Source organism: Phallusia mammillata, chromosome 1, assembly GCF_965637545.1.
Source record: "Phallusia mammillata chromosome 1, kaPhaMamm4.hap1.1, whole genome shotgun sequence".
NCBI classification, from domain to species: domain Eukaryota; kingdom Metazoa; phylum Chordata; class Ascidiacea; order Phlebobranchia; family Ascidiidae; genus Phallusia; species Phallusia mammillata.
The window spans coordinates 6,013,992-6,033,119 of NC_137252.1; the positions used below are offsets into that span (position 1 = coordinate 6,013,992).

Genomic DNA, 19,128 nt, shown 5'->3' on the forward strand with positions numbered 1-19,128 from the left:
GGCTCACCGACTAATCGGATGTTTCTCTAAGTTATAGGTTACCCTAAAACGAAACAAAAACGGAATTTTTAGCGCATATTTTCCGGTTTAAACCGGTTTGGAGGTAAAACCCCAAAAATAGTGTGTTGTTTCTCTTGTGGCCTTCTCGTCATATCGCCATTTTGTGCTGGTTACATTTTGTGATGCAGTGTTAAGTTTCGTTGTATCATTAAGGTAACACAGGAACCTAAAGGTAACAACGCACTAACGATTCTTTATTTAAAACTTTATACAGCATGTAGTTTTGAAACAGTTTGGTAGGTTTAAAATATTTAGTTATTAAACTTACTAAAACTTATTTTTAAAAAAAAACTTATTAAAAATGGTGCTGTTGTTTTTTTACACCTGCCACTATCCCTTATTGCTGGGGTGTCCAACCGTTTTGGCCAAAGGGCCACATGCGGTTTACGAATGATTGCGCGGGCCACTTGAGTGTTACTGCTAATTTGGAAAAAGTCTTATAATTTCTAATTAAAATCCTCACACCGAAATTCTAATCTTAGAAATGTGTATTATCCTCGTTTACAGTTATAAGAACAATAAACACACCAAGATATAGTTAAGTCAACAAAGTTTTTCCCACACGCGACATTTCGATGTGAAGTTTGGCACAAGTTTGGCAATATTCGGTGAGATGGACGATGGAGCAAATTATTGATCTTACAGGGGATTTAAAGTCACATGTCATCCTTTTTTGAAAGTTCTGTAAGTGTTACTTGCTTTTTGTTCTCTGATACCATATGGATCTCACGAACCAAGAAACATTGCTGACTGACTCTTGAAGCACGAGTCAGATTGTGGCGTAACAATGTAAAAATTTTGATGCGTAATAATGCGCATTGTGACGCAATAAAAGTAACTTAAACAGTTATGTATCACTACTCTAATTTTGCCATAAATACGCAATGAAGTTGCCAATATGAGTCATTTCAAAAAATACCACGCAAGCCACTCGAAATCTTCTTGCGGGCCACGGGTTGGACACCCCTGCTTTATTGCATGCACTACTACAAATACCTCACTTTTGTGGGATTGAAATCTCATGTCACTGGAAGTGCTGTTCAATTCAAAGTAAATTCTGTCCGAGCCTAATGTCATAATAATGTACTGCACATAACAACGTCTGTTCCTATGAAATCAGCTGTTACCAAGTTATTTACACTTATCACCGAGTGTGACATATGATTTAAAAACTGCTCTAGTGGATTTTACAACATTTACAGTAATGCAGAAATAATTCAGCATATAACTTTAAAACCAACTTAGTGATTTGTGATATTGCCTTGCTTTTGGATTTGAAAGGTAAAAATGAGAAAAGGAATTTGGGGCAGTTGGTGATATGTTTGTGTTGTGTAACCAAAGCTCTTTGACAACAATTCGTTGATTACAAACACCTTTGGTTCACGACTTCATTAAAACGTCGAATTCTTATCTTATGCCAGGGATATTCCCTTTTAGACACGCGTAAAGGTGGCACGCAAACGGTAGAGCTACTAACACCGATAGACGATTAAAGAGCACAGGTGTTTAAATTAACACATGACGACATCGTCATTTCCTCCGCGGCACATCGTGGAGGAGATCTGCCAGTACTATACAAGCAGGCATGGGGCGTGAAAACAGCCGAGAAACTAAAGGACCGATGGAAACTTCAGGGTGGGCAAAGGTCGTTGAAATAAAACAGGCAAACCTTTTTAAAACAGGCAAAATAACGGCCGATTGGACCGAATTTGCATATTAGGCTTGACCTTTGGCTTTGTATATACGCGTATTTATTTTTTATTCTTGAATATCGTATTTTGTCTTTTGTTCGTATAATTATGCGCCCTTACGTACGTTTCCTTCTGAGCCTCTGATTGGCCACGGGCCTACCATACAGAGTTTAACACAGATTTTGTTTTACTGAATCGCATAATTGTTGTTTTTTCGCATGTTTATGTGCCCTTCTGTATATAAACAAAAATTACTACATTGTCAAAACGCGCACTATATAAAATAATCTATTTGCTTAACAATAAACTGGTTTTAGCCTAATCGCATTTCCATTTAACCTTTAGCCAATTGTGAGCCCAAGCCTATCTCTTCTGATTTTTTCGTCGAGTTGTTTTTATGGTTTTCTCACGACTAAAAAACTGCCGTTTTAGTTCAATTTGACACATAAACATTCTCATGGTTTAGGTTTCGGTAATGGCGCTTGTGTTGAATACCCCCATGCATTATTTTAAGGGAATTGACTTTAACAAATAACATCACTGTGTAGTGCCTGGCGGCCAGAGCACTATATACAGGGTTGCCATATCGTCCTTATTTCTAAGATTAGTCCTTACTTTGAAGGGCTATGTCTCAGAAAAGTTTATTGTCCTTATTTCTAAGAAATGTCCTTATTTTTGACTTGAGTCCTTCTTTTGTATTATTTTCAACAATTACTGGTCAAATACCTGCTACAATTAAAAGTAAACATAGACCTGAGCTGTTGTGAGATTAACTTAGTATTTTCTACGAACAAGAAGTGACTGAAACAGATTGTTTCTGCCAAAATATTACATATGTTATGTCATGGCTCGTATAACTGCAAACGATTTGTCCAAAAACGTTTGTTTTGTTTCGTATGAAAATTTAAATTTTCGATTGTCCTTATTTTTGGTTTCAGGTCGATGGCAACCCTGACTATATAGATAGCAGACGCGATGTCAAATTTCAATGTTGGCGTCACATGATATGCTTTCAAGCCGATAATATTACAAGACAAGTAACTATGCAGTTGATATATTATAAAACATAACTACAATCAAGTTTTCCTCCAGTGCATAAATAAAAATAAAGCTACTCATATTTATACATTTAAAATGATAGCGAATTTGTATAACTGGAAAAAACATGCGAAATTGTAATCTTTCTCCTGTAATATTTTGCTTAGCTTTTGAGTGGCTTAAATTAACGTTGTATATAATGAAACGCAATCAAGACTATGGCCAGGTAAAGAGTTAGATAGTGTTACAAATCAACTAAATACAATTTGTAAAATTGCAAACACATCAAAACTTTACAATCATGCTGCTAAATAAACGTACATTTGTCTTCAAACAATCTTGACGAAAAGAGATATACATTAAATACCTACATGTTAACAAATCAAAATGCACAAAACTACACAATGCAGATTAACAAAATAGTGACGATTGTACGACAATTTTACTATTTTTGTTGTTTGGCTTGTTAACACCTCTTAATTGTGGCTCCAATCGCATTTTTCCAATGCTTCTTACTGCCGTTAGGATCTTGGACAAATGTTACTGTGTAGCAGTGTCTTATGTCATTTGAAATGATTTGTGGACAATTGCGGCACTTATTACGGTGCATATCAGGGTTTGTAAAATGTTGCTTCAATGTTCCTCCCCGATTGAACTCCGACTTCAATTGAGCAAATCGTTCTGCAAATGTCTGTACATTCGTTAATATTACATGTTGCGCTCCACAGAGCCTGCAAGTTAACACAGCAATCCCGCTGTTTTTGCAAGTAAGTCTATCATTAAGCGGTATAGCCAAATTTCCTGCAGTTACGAGGTGAGTTTGTCTCACTGGATTTACCGAATCGCACAACATGCAACGTGGTAGATTGCATCGTTCCGAATACCCTGCAAAAACAGGATACATTTGGTAACAACGAAGTAACACATTTACACATGTTAACACAACGTTGATATAAATTGCTTGTAGTGGCGCATACATTGAAAAGATAATGTGGAGCAATAAGACTGAATGCATTATTGTACTTCGAAAAAACAAACAAACAACAACATTCACTTTGAATGTGGGTTATATGTGTTGGTGCAGAGCATCAACGTAAAAGTGTCAGAGGAAAACGTAGAACACGTTTTTTTAATAATGACGACTAAAATGTTTAAAATCGGACAATTACCTTGTTACAAAACATTACAGCGCTCCCTAGCGTTACTCGTTTGTGTGGGTAGAGCTACTAAAACAGGAACACAAGTGTGTCACATACAAGACCGGTATTTTAAATGCAATTTGTTTACACAATATTTCAAATGCAGTTTGTGTATAAAATGCTGACGGTTGGGGCTATTAGGGTTTGTCTAAAGTTGCATGAAAATAATAACAATAAAATCAACCAAAACAAAACAGTTTTTTATGTTAAATTTAGTCCCTAATCCAATCCCAGTCTCACTATTAATTTAAATAACTGCGTTTTTACGCCATCTATCGGTTTCAATAGCTCTACAGTTTGTGTGCCACCTTTACGTGTCACTGAAAGGGGATATCCCTGCTAAAAGATTTCGACGTTTAAATAAAGTCGTGAACCAAGGGTGTTTGTAACCAACGAATTGTTGCCCTCGAACTTTGATTACACAAAACAAAACAAATATCACCAACTGTCCCATATGAAACTGCCTTTTCTTGTTTTTACCCACCTAATCAAAACCCAAAGCAATAACATAAATTCCTAAGTTATATGCTGAATTCTTTCTGAATTTTTTAAAAATGTTGTAAAGCCCACTAGAATAGTTTTAAAGTAATATGTCATACTCTGTGATAGTTGTAAATAATTTGGCAACAGCTGATTATAACAGACTTGATTTCTTCAGCACATTATCTTGGCATTAAATTTGGACTGAATTTGCTTTGAAATGTAACTTCACTTTCCAGTAACACGAAATTTCAATCTTAAAACCTGTGGTGCTTATGGTAGTGCATGAAAGCGGTAGTGGATGGTGTAAAAACAGCTACACCTTCTTTGATAAGTTTCTTTTTATAAGGAATTTTAATAACTAAATTTTAAAATATCTTAAACCTACTAAACTGTTCTTAAGTCATATGCCGTATAAAGTTTTTAACAAATCGTCAGTGCATTGTTACCTTTAGGTTCGTGTGTTGCCACAATGATGCAACGAAATTTAATACTGCATCACAAAAGAGACCTAACAAGGTAACCAGCACAAGAGATTTGACGAGAAGACCACAAGAGAAACAACAAACCTTTTTCGGAAGGTTTTAGTCACGAACCAAACCTTTAAGCTAAACCGGAAAATGTGCCCTAAAGCTGGAGCCTTTCATTTTTTTGGTTTTGGCGTAGCCTATAAATGAGAAAAATGTCCATTTTGGGGTGAGTTTTTTTCGAAATATCTTGGTTTCAAATATATTTTTGCCGGTTGCAACCGCACCTCTTAATCGATTTAAACCGGAATTACGATGAAACGCTTGTTCGCTTCTGCTTTGTTAATTAAGTTACCTTCTATTTTTCTATGTTATATTCAAAAAACGGGAGAAACCTTGGCCTTGTGATTCTAACTCTGGTGGTTGTGTTGCTGTGTTAGCTGGTTGGGTTGGATTTCTGCTGCGTTGTCTCATACCAAGTGCTTCGGTGACGTCATCTGTGTCTAAAATGAACACAAATACATAAACTGCGATTTATTCAAAATCTAAATACAATTACTTTTCTAAAAGCAAGCTTTGCAGAAAACCTTTGTTTTGTTCTTGAACTTTAACGTAAATTTCTGAGGCACGTTTGCATCTGTTGGTTGTAGGGTTTTTTAAAATGCAACTCCTCAAACACATTTAATTTCATTTAATTAGTTATACCAGTTAGTTGCCCTTCATTTCTTTCAGCACTTTGTGTTTCGGGTTCGCTAAACAATGACCCTGTCAGAATCGGTCCATGTGATGTCGAGGTATCTAATAGCACAACGATGAATGCTGTGTTAAAGCTCTAAACGTTTAACAACACACCGAAGTTTGCATTCAGCTGATTACCTGGCTGACCTGTTGTTGGATCCATTGAAGGAGTGGAGTCTTCGCGAGTAATTTCACGTCTGTTGGATTCTACAAACCAAAAATGTTGCTTACAACGCGTGTGATATTTACATAGTTCCTACGGGTAAAAATCAAACCTGGTGGAAAGCCTCTTAAACGTGTTGAGAACTGGTGAAGTGGAACGAGATCTCGCTCGTTGAAACGATGTGGGATATCGAGCTTCAGTTTCTTTCTGGCATTCTCTACCTCTTGATGTTGATTTGCTCGGTCCTGCCGTTGGAGCAATTCCTCAAGTTCGTCTACGATTTCGGCCATGCTTGCTGGACGATCAGAAGGCTCCTGCTGCCAGCATCTCTTCATCAACTGTTCTAGTTGTGCTACGACTTCTCGGTCAGCGTCGTCCAGAGTTTCCATCCACTCATGTATTTTACTGCAGTCTGCCCTCATTCCTTGTTTGACAAAGTCCGATAATCGTGATGTATCCACATCTGAGTATGGAATCTCACGAGACAAAACTTCATAAATAACCATGGCAAAAGCATAAATGTCGATTTTTTTGTTGGGTTTCATGCCAAAATCGTTGAGTCTTTCCGGGGCGGTGTAGTGAAGAGTGTATTGTATCTTTTCATTCTTACTTCTTGCTGAAGGATTGATAGTCCTTAAGCTGCTCCAAGTTGCAAGCTCTGCCCCGCCAAAGTCGCCAACTTGACAATGCAAATTCTCTGTCAGAAGAATGTTTTGCGTTTTTACATCGCAGTGGATCAGGCGTTTTTCGGGTAAATCGTGACAAGCTTTAAGTCCTTTCGCAGTTTGCAATAGCATTCTAAGGCGGGGACTAATGCTTAACTCAATATCGTCACGTTGCATTAACGTATGTAGATTCCCGCCTCTGCAATACTCCATAACAATTCCGATAGCGAACGACCACTGAACGTAGCCATAAACCTGAATGATGTTTTCATGATCCACTTTTTGCAAATGTTCCATTTCTTTTTTGACTCTAAAAAGATTTGTTTTACAAATTAAATATTGCTCACTGCTCATAACAATGCTTACTTTTCTTTAATTATTAAATTTTCCTGTGGTCCACCTGTTACTTCGAACACTTTTATAGCAATAGTTTTGTTCATTGATTTGTGATGACCAAATATCACATCTCCGTCGAGGCCGCTGCCGGCTTCATAACACTTTGGGTCGCATTTAATCTCGGAAGCATCAAATTCTTGAAACTGGAATAAAATATTATATCTGGGTTTACAATAGGACCACCCTATGATAAAATGAAAACAACTCACAACACGGACGCTTACATTGTCTAAGCTCGCCATTTTACCAAAATCAATGTTTTGATATGATACTGAAACACAGATCTGTCTTCTGGAAAGAAAGACAGAATGTTCATCAGCAAATGCAAAAATGCTGTCAGCCACAAATATTTATTGGCAAAACTAACGTTGCACTTAAACGTGCATATGCTTTAAAAAAAACTGGATACAACTAGCAAACAGCTTTGCAGTTACTTGTCAATCTCCTTTGTCTTTATTAGTTAAACCAATCCACCAACTGCTGGGGTAACGAACACTGTCGTCAGTACCACAACACAAAACAACTTCAACCTTTTCGAGATTCGTTGCATGTTTATTCGTAGTGGGTTGTTTGAATGAAATCTCTAAATCTGACACCTCGTTTGAGATTCCAACAAAAGGAGACATTTCACAGAACTAATTGTTGAGCGTGGTAACGTCTGATGAAACCCAATCTTGTCCGTATTCTTTTTGTGTATAATGCGGTGTACGATCCTATGATAGTTTTAACCCTTGTTCTGAATTGAATCAATTGTCCAGGCAATCTAGCAGCGACTCATCGTAAAACACAACACAAACACCCTACAGTGCATTCATTCTTAACCTGGGTTCGCCAACGCCGATTTAGGGGTTGGATGTAGCTTTTTGGAAATACTAATTATCAGAAAACTTTTGACGTAACATCACATTGACAATATGACATCACCGGTAAACGTACAAGGTGTGTCTTTAATATAGGTTAATTTGCTAAATCCAAAACATGTACCATGTTTAGATGAACCCGGTCCATAAAATCCCGGCCAAACAAACAACTGTGGTTCGAGTCAACATATAATTATACTTCCACTTAACACCCACTCGCGCAAGGTAAAAAAAAATCCAACAGACGTTGAGTTATTCAATAGAGCATGCTAGAAACTTGTTGTTTGTGCCATGGTTAAACCTTTCAAAAATCATCCTCGACTTTTTTCCAATCCAACGATTGTTAATCAATGACAAGGTGTTTTTTAAAAACTGCGACTAAAAAAGCTAACCTAAGAACAAATGAACCGAAAGCTCGAAATATTGAAGGGCTAATCTGTTTCATAGCGGAAAGCTACTGGCTCATGTGATGCCTGTTTCTATTTTTTTTCTAAATGTTCTGTTGGTTTAATTTTAAATACAAAATTATAGAGTTTTTCAAAGTGTTGATTTTTTATCGTGAGTGCTCGCAGTTATTTTGCTTTCCAGAAAAAAATCCATCTTTGCCGTAAGACAAAAAAGCATTGTGTGTTTAGTTTGATGAAACAGCTCTTCTACTAACATTTGTGTCAAGACAACTTATTCTATACAACATGATGCATGATATATAGTGATTGGATAAATAAATCTTTGTAAACCAAACACCGACTGTTCGTTTGTTCGTTCGTACATTTTTGCTGAATAGACTTTTTTGTTGTAAACATCGGAATTTGACACCAGAACAACGAACTATCTATTGTGCACAGCGTTGTACGATCATCTGAAAGCTTTCTTCGCAGTGGTGAAACGTGTCCAGCCACCGCTATAGACAACAGACTTTTGTGGAACGCTCTGTGACTTAGCTATAGGGTCGTTGTCGCCTTGACAGTAATCTTCTCAATGTAACCTGTGATCTCTGGCAATTTTTAATTGGAGCACAAATCCTAATAATGAAGTATAAATGTAAAAGAGGTGGCACAAAAAACATGTTTATTTATAGCAAATCAATAAAACCCTGGAAACACGAAATTAGGTTTAAAATCTAACAAAGAAAAAACTACGTTTTAAATTTTGAATGACAAGCGGAATGACAAACGTTTTTCGATTCATTAGATTTAGACTGATGTAATAAATCAAGAAGGATCAATTTTTGTGTGTTGATTTGTTTATTACCCACAACCCGCTCTCTGACATGTTTGTTTACTAAAGCCTTACATGATGGACGTTAGGAAAAAAATTTCCAGGCCTTTTACTTGCCCTTCAGAAAATTAAAATTCATTGTTTGTTAATAAATGTATTAACTGTTATACGTACTTCAGATCGTGAAAACAGGTTTAAACAGTATATGAGACGTTGTAGTTTAGAAATCTGGTATATTTGTTGTGTAATGAAATTGTTGGTTAAAGACACAAAGCTTCAGTTCATCTGAAAATCACCCCCACTCTTTGTTTATCAGATGCTATTCCGCAAACGAACGTTTTGTTGTAATTATCGAATCGTAACGTCAAATCAAACGATCTTATTACCTTTCAGTCTACATGGGGTTGTTCGTATTGACGTCGGTTGAAACATGAAACTACTATCTTGTCGTTCTTTCTTTTGAGTACAGCGTTGTACAATCATGTGAAAGTTTCGCGGTGAAACAAGCCTCGACTCGACATGCTATAAATAAACAAAAAGAATTTGCGCTTTAAGTTTTTAGGATTTGTGTCCCAATGCTCCAATTTTTTTTGGAGATTGAGTTAAATTAAGAACATTACTGTCAAGGTGACATCGACCCCAGCTACGCCACAGAGCGTTACAAAAACGTTGTTGTCTGAGGCGTGGTTTGACACTTTTTACTACTACGGCGGGAAACTTTTTACATGATCGTACGACGCTGTACACAACAGATATATCGTTGATCTGGTATCACATTGCGGTGTTTACAACGGAAAAGTCCAAAATGTCCGAACCAATAACAATCGGTGCTTTGTTGATCAAGATTTACTTATCCAATCACTAATTATTGTGCATCATATCGAATAACTTGTCTCACTATAAATGGTACATGTTAGCAGAGATACATCATAAAATAATCAATAAACTGATAAAAGTGTATTGCAAACTTTCTGATGTTTAGCCTTTCAGCAGCTAAATATCGATTCGGTTTTGCGATTTATTTCAAAATGTGCAAAAAGTTGCCGATAATAATTAGCATTTCGATGAACCTACGACGAACCCCTTAATCGGCGCTGAAATACTGCTCTTTTGGTTTGTTGCTGCTTTCTGGGGTAGGTTGTTGCGTGGTTGCCCTAACAGTTGTGTCGATTCAGAACAAGGGTTTTAAAAACTTTCATCGGATCGTACACCGCATTACACAAAATAAATACGGTAAAGATCGGGTTTCATCAGACGTCATCACGCTCAACAATTAGTTCTGTAATTTTTTTTCCTCTGTTGGACTCTTAAACGTGGTGTCGGATTTGGAGGTTCCTATTCAAACAACCCACAATAAATACACATGTAATGAACCTCGAAAAAGGTTGAAGCTGTTATTGTGTAGTTGTGCTGACAACATTGTGCGTTACCCCAGCTGTGGGTAAATTAGTTTCACCAATTCAGAATCAAAGGAGATTGACAAGTTAATGCCAGGGTGTTTGCTAGTTGTAGCATGCAGCTTTCGTCAAACATTGATTCTACATTTTTGTGTATGTAAAACAGTACAAAATTAGTTTTGCCATCAAATATATGTGACTGTCAGTTGTTTTTGCATTTGCTGATGCATACCGTGTTTTTTCAGAAAACTAACCTGTGTTTCAGTAGCATATCAAAACATTGAATTTGTTCAAATGGGGAGCTTAGACAATGTAAGTGTAGATGTTGTGAGTTGTTAGGATGTAATCCGATCGCAAATGATTTTTTGATTGCAGTTTCAAAAATTTGATGCTTGCGAGATTGAATGCGACCCAAAGCGTTATGAAGCCGGCAGTGGACTCGACGGAGACGTGATATTTGGTCATCACAAATCTCTGCACAAAACTGTTGCTATAAAAGTGTTCGAAGTAACAGGTGGACCTGAGGAAAAATTGTTAATAAAAAAAAAGTAAACATAGCTATGAGCAGTGAGCAGTATTTGAATTGTAAAACAAATCTTTTTTAGAGTCACAAAAGAAATGGAACATTTGCAAAAAGTGGAAGATGAAAACATCATTCAGGTTTATGGCTACGTTCAATGGTCGTTCGCTTTCGGAATTGTTATGGAGTATTGCAGAGGCGGAAATCTCAATACGTTAATGCTACGTGACGATATTGAGTTAAGCATTGGTCCCCGCCTTAGAATGCTATGGCAAACAGCAAAAGGACTTAAAGCTTGTCACAATTTACCCGAAAAACGTCTAATTCACTGCGATGTAAAAACAAAAAACATTCTTCTGACAGAGAAGTTGCGTTGCTTAGTTGGCGACTTTGGCGGGGCAGAGCTTGCAACTTGGAGCAGTGTAAGGACTGTCAATCATTCAACAAGAAGTAAGAAGAAAAAAATACAATACACTCTTCACTACACCGCCCCGGAAAAACTGGAGGATTTAGGCATGAAACCCACCAAAAAAATTGACATTTATGCTTTTGCCATGGTTATATACGAGATGTTGACTCGTAAAGTTCCATATGCAGATGTGGATCCAACACAGTTATCAGACTTTGTCAAACGAGGAATGAGACCAAACTGCAGTGAAATACATCAGTGGATGAAAACTCTGGACAGCACTGACCGAGAAGTCGTGGAACAACTAGAACAGTTGATGAAGAGATGCTGGGAGCAGGAACCCATCGATCGTCCAGCCAGCATGACCGAAATCGTGGACGAGCTTGAGAAGTTGTTACAAAGACAGGACCCAGCAAGTCTACAACAAGAAGTGGAAAATGCCCGAAAGCAACTGAAGCTAGATGTTCCACAGCGTTTCAATGAGCGAAATCTCGTTCCACTTCACCAGTTTTCGACTCGTTCGAGAGGTTTTCCACGAGGTTTGATTTTCCACCTTAGGAACTATGTAAATATCTCACGCGTTGTAAGTTACGTTTTTGGTTTGTAGAATCCAACAGACATAAAATTACTCTCGAAGGCTCCACTGCTTCAACGAAGCCGACAACAGGTCTGTCAGGTAATCAGCTGAATACATAGCTGAATCTGTCAGGTAACCAGCAGAAAACGTTGGCGTTTAACACAGGATTTATTACGTTGTTCCTCTTACATCTGCATTATTTATATGCTACCAGATACTTCGACAACAGACGGGCCGATTCTGACAGGGCCAATCTTTAGTGAACCTGAAACACAAATTGGTGAAAGAAATGAAGGGCAATTACATGGTATTACTAATTAAATTCAATGTGTTGAAAGAGTTCTCAAAAAACCGTACAACCAACAAATACAAACATGTCTCAGAAAATTAAGTTAAAGGTCAATAACAAAACATTCATTTTCTGCAAAGCTCGCTTTCAGAAAAGTTGTACTTAGATTTTGAGTAAATCGCGTTAGGTTTTTGACAGACACTTAACTTGTTTGTGTATTTGTTTTAGGCCCACCAGATCACGTCAACGAAGCACGTGACATCAGAGCACCTAGAAGAAACCAAACCGAGCCAGCAGACACAGCAACACAACCGCCAGAGTTAGAACCACAAGGCCAACAAGGTTTCTGAATTTAACGTTTTTTAGAATATAACACAGAAAAGTTTTGTACAGCCCTGCAACTAACAAACACAATTTATTTTCTCCGTCGGCCCAAAACGAAAAATCATGTAAAACGTTTTTGTTTTTACATTTTGCTACATACATTAGAATCCTTGTAACCCAGCGATGCCATGTTTAATTTGTTGTGTGTGAAAGCATCCACATCGACTTGTAGCGGACTGCAACGCGATCCCCCAAACAGTTATTCGGGTATTGAATAACCCGTAGCACAAAGACGATCACTTTTTACACTGGTACACAGCTGAAGCTTCATAATGGTTCCACTCGATGCCGAAAGATTGCGTTCGGATTTCGACAGACATTTAACTTGTTAAAGTATTTATTTCAGACACACCGGATAACGTTACCGAACCACGTGATATCAGACAGCGAAGAATAAACCAAACCGAACCAGCAGACACAGATAGACAAGAAGGTCCAAAACCGCAAACACCACAAGGTATAATTTGTTATTTTAGCAAGATTATGTAGTATTTTGTTCTGTTCTCGCTGAACTGGCTGTCTTTGATTTTTCATTTCAGTGATCACACGAGGAATATTCCAATTGCTGATATCTCGTTCTGAAATGTTTGTTTTCTTCTGCATCACAATTGTACTGATTGTTTTTCTGCTGTTACAAGGAAGGTGACAATTCTCTCGCCAAATTTCCAAGCAAGTTTTTTAGGCCAAATGATTAACATAGCTTTTTCGGTACTGGGATCAGTTTTATTTTCCCAATGTAACGTTCATTTTTTACACTTTCTCTCTCGATAAACAAAAATAGGAACAATAAACTTTGCATTGAACCTTGGACAGGCAATCTAGAAATTAACATTTAAAGTATTGCATCTACAGTGACTTTTTAAACAGTAGGGATGTTATTTTTGTCAGAGCGTCACGAAGAAGCAGAAAACTGCGGGTTTTGCTGTTGCGCTGTGTTTACTTTTTCAGCTTTATTGACGTTTAATGGTTCACTTGTTCGTAGCGTCATACGTTGTGTTACCTCATTGCTAAACGCTCTAAAGTTCGAGCCAAATTGTAATATCTGGTCAAAAAACGTTCGATTATTTTGACCAAACACTCCCAATCTTCTACAAAGGCAAATTTTCACATAGCTTTGCCAAGAAAGGTCGGCTGGTTGTCGGACCCGGTCCTGTTGCAGATCGCGCCGTTAGCTTCTCCAGCGAGATCTCCAACTTCTCTGTCACGTGTTATTTGTAAAAGTAGTCTTGGAGGTGTGTTTGTTGCACGTTTACACACTTATGTTTTATGACATGTTTTATTTTGTTATGCATATTTTTTTATCGTGAGGTTTTCGCAACTAAATCCTGAGGGGGGGGGGGGGGGGGGGGGGGGCTATGGATTCTTTACTTATTTAGAGTTTTTGGGTCCTTACGTGATCATGTTATATTTTAATAAACAAAGGTGTCAGAACGCAGGTTATAAGTCATGAACCATTCAACAATCTGTCCGCTTGATTCAGTACATAAGTCTAAATCTAATTAACCTAAACCTTGAATTTAGTTTTTTAAGTTTTGTTAAATTCTTTAACTTAGTGTAGAATTTCAAGAGTGTTATAAATTCGCTGATATTAAACATGCGGAAGGAAAGGAAACAGGCGTTTGTGTGTTGTTGTGAATTCTGTGTTGCCCTAGTTCATAAAAGTGTGGAATACTTTTGTTCTACAAATTACACACACTGGAGATTGACATCTAAAAGGCTGCGTAAAAGTTTCTAATTCCTCTTACGCCAAAAAAAAACATTAAACAAAACCATTATATATTTAAGCTACAAGCTGGTAAAAGTTCCTTAAATTTTAATTGCACCAAACAGACAAACTTTTACCACTCCAAACTGACCACTCAAAATACCGGCGTCTGGTAGATAAATTCATAAAGCTCATTTAATCTGGAAATGTACGTCAAAGCAGAACAAAGGCAGCAACAATTTTTTTTTTGCTGGAGCAACAAGTAGCCACTACCTCTGGTGAATTAAGATTATTTACCCCAAAGTTGGCGGTGATAGCATGAGCGTTTGCCGAAACATTGTATATTACAATCGATTTAACCATATACGACAGTGGTCCACAGTCCACACCTTTCTCATATTTGGATGACGCATGTTCTAAATCAGGTCTTACTAGGAAGTTTTGTGCAAATTGAAATTAACAAAAATATATACATTTAAAACTGTATTAAATCATGCTTATGTTAAAAAAATGTGCCTTTTGCTTACAATTGTTGTCATGTGTTGACGTGCAAAAAAACAGTTATGATGTCGTTAATTGTTTGGTTGTGGGTGATTAACAATAGTGATGGCCGGTCGCAAATGCGTCAACTTGTGGCAAGTAAATTTATCTCGTTCCGGCGTTGGTGTCGCTATCACTGTGCATCGAAAACGCTGGCGTTGCGTAACCTCAGAACAGTGCGTCTTTCAGAGTTTACCCAAAACCTCATTTGTTTTGTTCATGTCATATCAGTATCGTTGCAGTTTAATGGAAAAAGTTACATTTTTGAACTCTTTTAAACTTTGACTTATAATTAAATCTATAATTTATTCTATTTTGCGTTGCGTTTATTAGAAACAAATCTCCACAGTTGATATGCATCATTTTTGAACTCTGTCCTATAATGTGCCCGCTATTATGGCACGTACACACAAAATAAACGAACAATAATAGATGTATTAACACAATACAACAAATTCGAAAGTATTGGACGACTGTTCCAGGGCTTGACCAACATACGGACATTAATAACTTTAATGGGATTCTTACTGGGGAGTATATTGGGTTCGAATTTTGTAAATGACAGGGTTTTGTGATCCTAGAACCCAGACCTAAAAATTTGACAAAGCTGATGAATTTTAAGGAAACAACATTTGCTAATAGTTGTGTCACGTTCCCGTTTTCACGGTTACGCAAAAATTTTAGACTGACTATCGGAAGTTCCTTAACAGCTAACGCTCGTGTACTCTGATCGGCAGCAGTCCTTTCCTTTCACATTTATTCACGTCCAATCACACGTAAACGAAACAACAAAGCAACAATCCAGCACTACTTCGCAGTTATCTCTATAGGCCTACTCTATCTTCTTCTCCGTATACGTATGTTAAATCGTTAGAAGGGGGCGCTTATATATCTTATATTACAAAGATCGGGAAAAAAGACTAACTCGCTATGACGATTTCCTTTAGATAAATTAATGAACAATGCAACGGACAACTGCGATGCGATAAAACTAGCACACTACAACAATGACAACACAATAGCGCCAGCAACGATAGACTCTGGAGTCTAGACGTACAGAAATTACCCGTGATGCGTGGTAATTGGGTCGTGGGATATTGTCATGGGGCGTTCTAGAATATTTGTGACAAGTTGCAACAGAGAATTCCACCCACTAATTATTAATTAGATTGCATGACTTGTGTCAACACTTCAACCATAAGCCCGGTTTGGTTTCACCGCAAAAGTACAAAGTCTGTCGCTTGCTTTGTTGGCAAAAAAATGTTTGACCAAACTCCGACCTGCTAGTTTGGCAGAGTAGGCTATTTGTCACAATCAAATAGTTGAATAAATAACTGATAAGACGGCTGTGTTTAGGAATAAAATTGGAAACAATGTGATTTAATCAAACATATTTATCGAACATTTGTAGTTCGCGGTCAAACTTCCGATAAGAAAAACATTTTCTAAACATTGTAAAATCATGGAATATGGTATTATTTTCTAGGCTGGAAACTTTAGTGAACTGTCAACATGTTTTCAAATTACTGTTTTCTTTTATCAAAGGTTGTGTAATTGGTTGTTTTTACTAGTTTCAGAAATGGAAAGAAACGAAAATGTAAGTAACTTATATCATAACATAGTTCCACACACAAAACCTGTAGTACTCGTTACATTTGTTGATCAATATAATGTAGTGATGTTTTTCTTTTGGGTACAAACTTTTTAATTAAAAATATTTAAACATCTGCAACATTAAGATTTCGACTAAATGTTTCAACAGCTTATAGAGTTTGATGCTGCCAATATTGAATATCAAGCCGAAACAGATTTGCTCGGCTCTGATGAGTTTGGAGATAGCGCGCTTGCATACAACAACATATCACACGAGCTAGTGCCTATTAAAGTAGTTCCATTTCATGCAGGTACAGAAGAGAATGCAGTTGTGGAAAAAGTGTAAGTAATTTTTTGTTATTGTTTTATTAGGTACATTACTGACAAATGAAAACTAAATTTACACAGCATTGAAGAAGAAATCGAACGTTTGCAAAAGAGCAAATGCGACAAGTTAGTACGTGTCATTGGCTATGTCAAATGGTCTGACAAATTGGGAATCGTAATGGAATATTGCAAAGACGGATTGTCTCAAACTCTGCTTCAAAATCCAAATCTTGATATAGGAGAGGTGCTCCGTCTTCGTGCGTTTGAAGAAGGGGCAAAACGAGCTTGTCTAAGGATTTCAAATGTCGGTATGCAAGAACAAAAGTCGTGAAAAATAAACATAAAACAACACTCTTGCATGCCACAACAAGCAGCACAAATATGACAATCATAGCTTTTTACACTGGTGGATAATTCGCATGATATCTTCACGGACAGAAAGGCCATAATTTGTTTTGTTTAAACACATTTGAATTTGGTTCGTTTGGAGTCAATTTCTTTTTTGCTTTTACATGTTTTCATTACAGACACTCAGGATGATGTCACCGAAGCACGTGATATCAGACAACGCAGAAGAAACCAAACTCAACCGGCAGATGCAGCAACACGACCACCAGAACTAGAACCACAAACACAAAACGGTTCGAACGATCTTTTCGTTAGGTTTGAAGCACATGGGTTGTTAACTGTGTATCGGACCTTGGACTTTTAATTCAAAATACATCGGACTTTGGACTTTTTAATTCAAAACATTTTAATTCGTGTAATTGTCGTGTCATATCACCACGGTCATCCCCGTTCATAACTCGCCTTTTTCTACACAAAAGCTTGACCACCTGTTAAACCTGTTTTTCTTTACTGCTCCGGTCAATTACTGCTTAAGGCTATCGTTTTATCATCCCCTTACGTGTTAACGTGAAGCAACGTCTTAATCTGCTTCCAGCCATGTTAAACTTGACACTTCTATAAGCAATTTAAAGAATAATTACGGTTTAGAACACAGTTAATCTTCTCGGGCGTACGTTTTACGACTATGCCGGTGATAACGAGATTTGACCTGAACGCTATAAAGATCGACACATTTTAGACTTAAAATCAGTTCTAAAGTTACCTTAAGTTACCTTAAGCTACCTTAAGTGACTAGAGTACGCATTAGAATTGATGTCTCACAGTTGATTCGTGCGCGGTGACTTTTGTGTTGCGTGTTTAGCGCAAGAGGCGCTCTCGTGGTATGCCTTATTAAAATATAATGTGGGAACGTTAAGCTAGTTTTGCGTCTTGTTGTTCGTTTCGACAGTGATAGTTTGTTTGTTTATTAGAGTCAGATATACGGCAGTGTGTTCTTATTGTCTACCCATTGGGTCAGTACAACTGCAAGTAGGTATACACTGAATTTAAAATGCTGGATTTCTTTGCCCTATTGATATGTGATCGTGTCCGTATGCTTTGCTTGGGCACCCCTTTTGCAATAGATAGACAAGGGATATAGATAGCTAAGCAGTGTTGTACGTTTGCTGCCAGGGTTTCTTGATTTTCTCCAGTGCTATTATCTTCAAGTAAGTACAGTGACTGACATAAGGTTTAGATCGGCAACCTACGGAAGTTCCTTAGTTTTATACTAAAATGTTAAAATTTAAAAAAAGCAAAAATGCTATTATCTTATTTTGACAAGTTAAATGTATTTTTTTTCAGGCCTACGTGTTTTTCTTAAGGCATTTTTCTCCATTTTGATTTTGGCAGCTATTATCGTGCTACAAAATGGCGGCAGTGCCTTTGGTAATTCTTAAGTGAAGTAAGTAAGTGTTTTATGGCAGTTTAATAATAAAATTCCTCTCACACTATGCTTTGAACAGAGCGATCCCCAACCATTTTGTAGTAAAGAACTCTGTCTGTAAATTCAGCAGGTCTTCAGCCTTAACTTGTAAGTTGTTTTTTTAAATTTCGGGCTAATACATTTACCTTTAACCCTGGTTTAAGCCTTAACTTTGAACCTGCTTACAAATCTACTGTGGACCTTACGTATAACCAACCCTTATTAAAACCTTTAAATGTTATTGCAGTAACGGATCTCTTCAAACCATTTCACACACTTCAGACATTCGGTCAGTGAATAACGCGCTGGAAACCTCAGGTCCAGAAAAATGTTAAAACCACAACTCTAGTTAAAAAGGGAACCACCACCAGAGACAGTCGGATAAACACAAAACACTTTTGAAGCAATGTAATCAAGACTTGGGCAGGAACTTGGCCGAATGGTCCGGCGCGCCTGACCCATATACAGATATAAAAAACCCTGATCGGGATTCGTCCCCGGGAGAGTCCTGGGTTCGAACCTCGTGAAGAAAAAAAAAAAAAATGTAATCAAGACTTCGGTGTCTAAACTGAAATATTTGCTGTGAATGAATCATTTTT

The 19,128-nt window shown here is 37.3% G+C and overlaps 1 long non-coding RNA gene across 2 annotated transcripts; it reads left to right on the forward strand.

The window, feature by feature from the left end:
• Positions 1-17,408: 17,408 nt before the first annotated feature.
• Positions 17,409-19,128, forward strand: LOC145209091 (uncharacterized). Of its 2 annotated transcripts, XR_013855006.1 has the most exons (3): positions 17,409-18,272; positions 18,409-18,637; positions 18,777-19,128. It is a non-coding gene; the product is annotated as an uncharacterized LOC145209091 (long non-coding RNA). The 2 variants fall into 2 exon arrangements; XR_013855005.1 differs by having other exon boundaries at positions 18,409-19,128.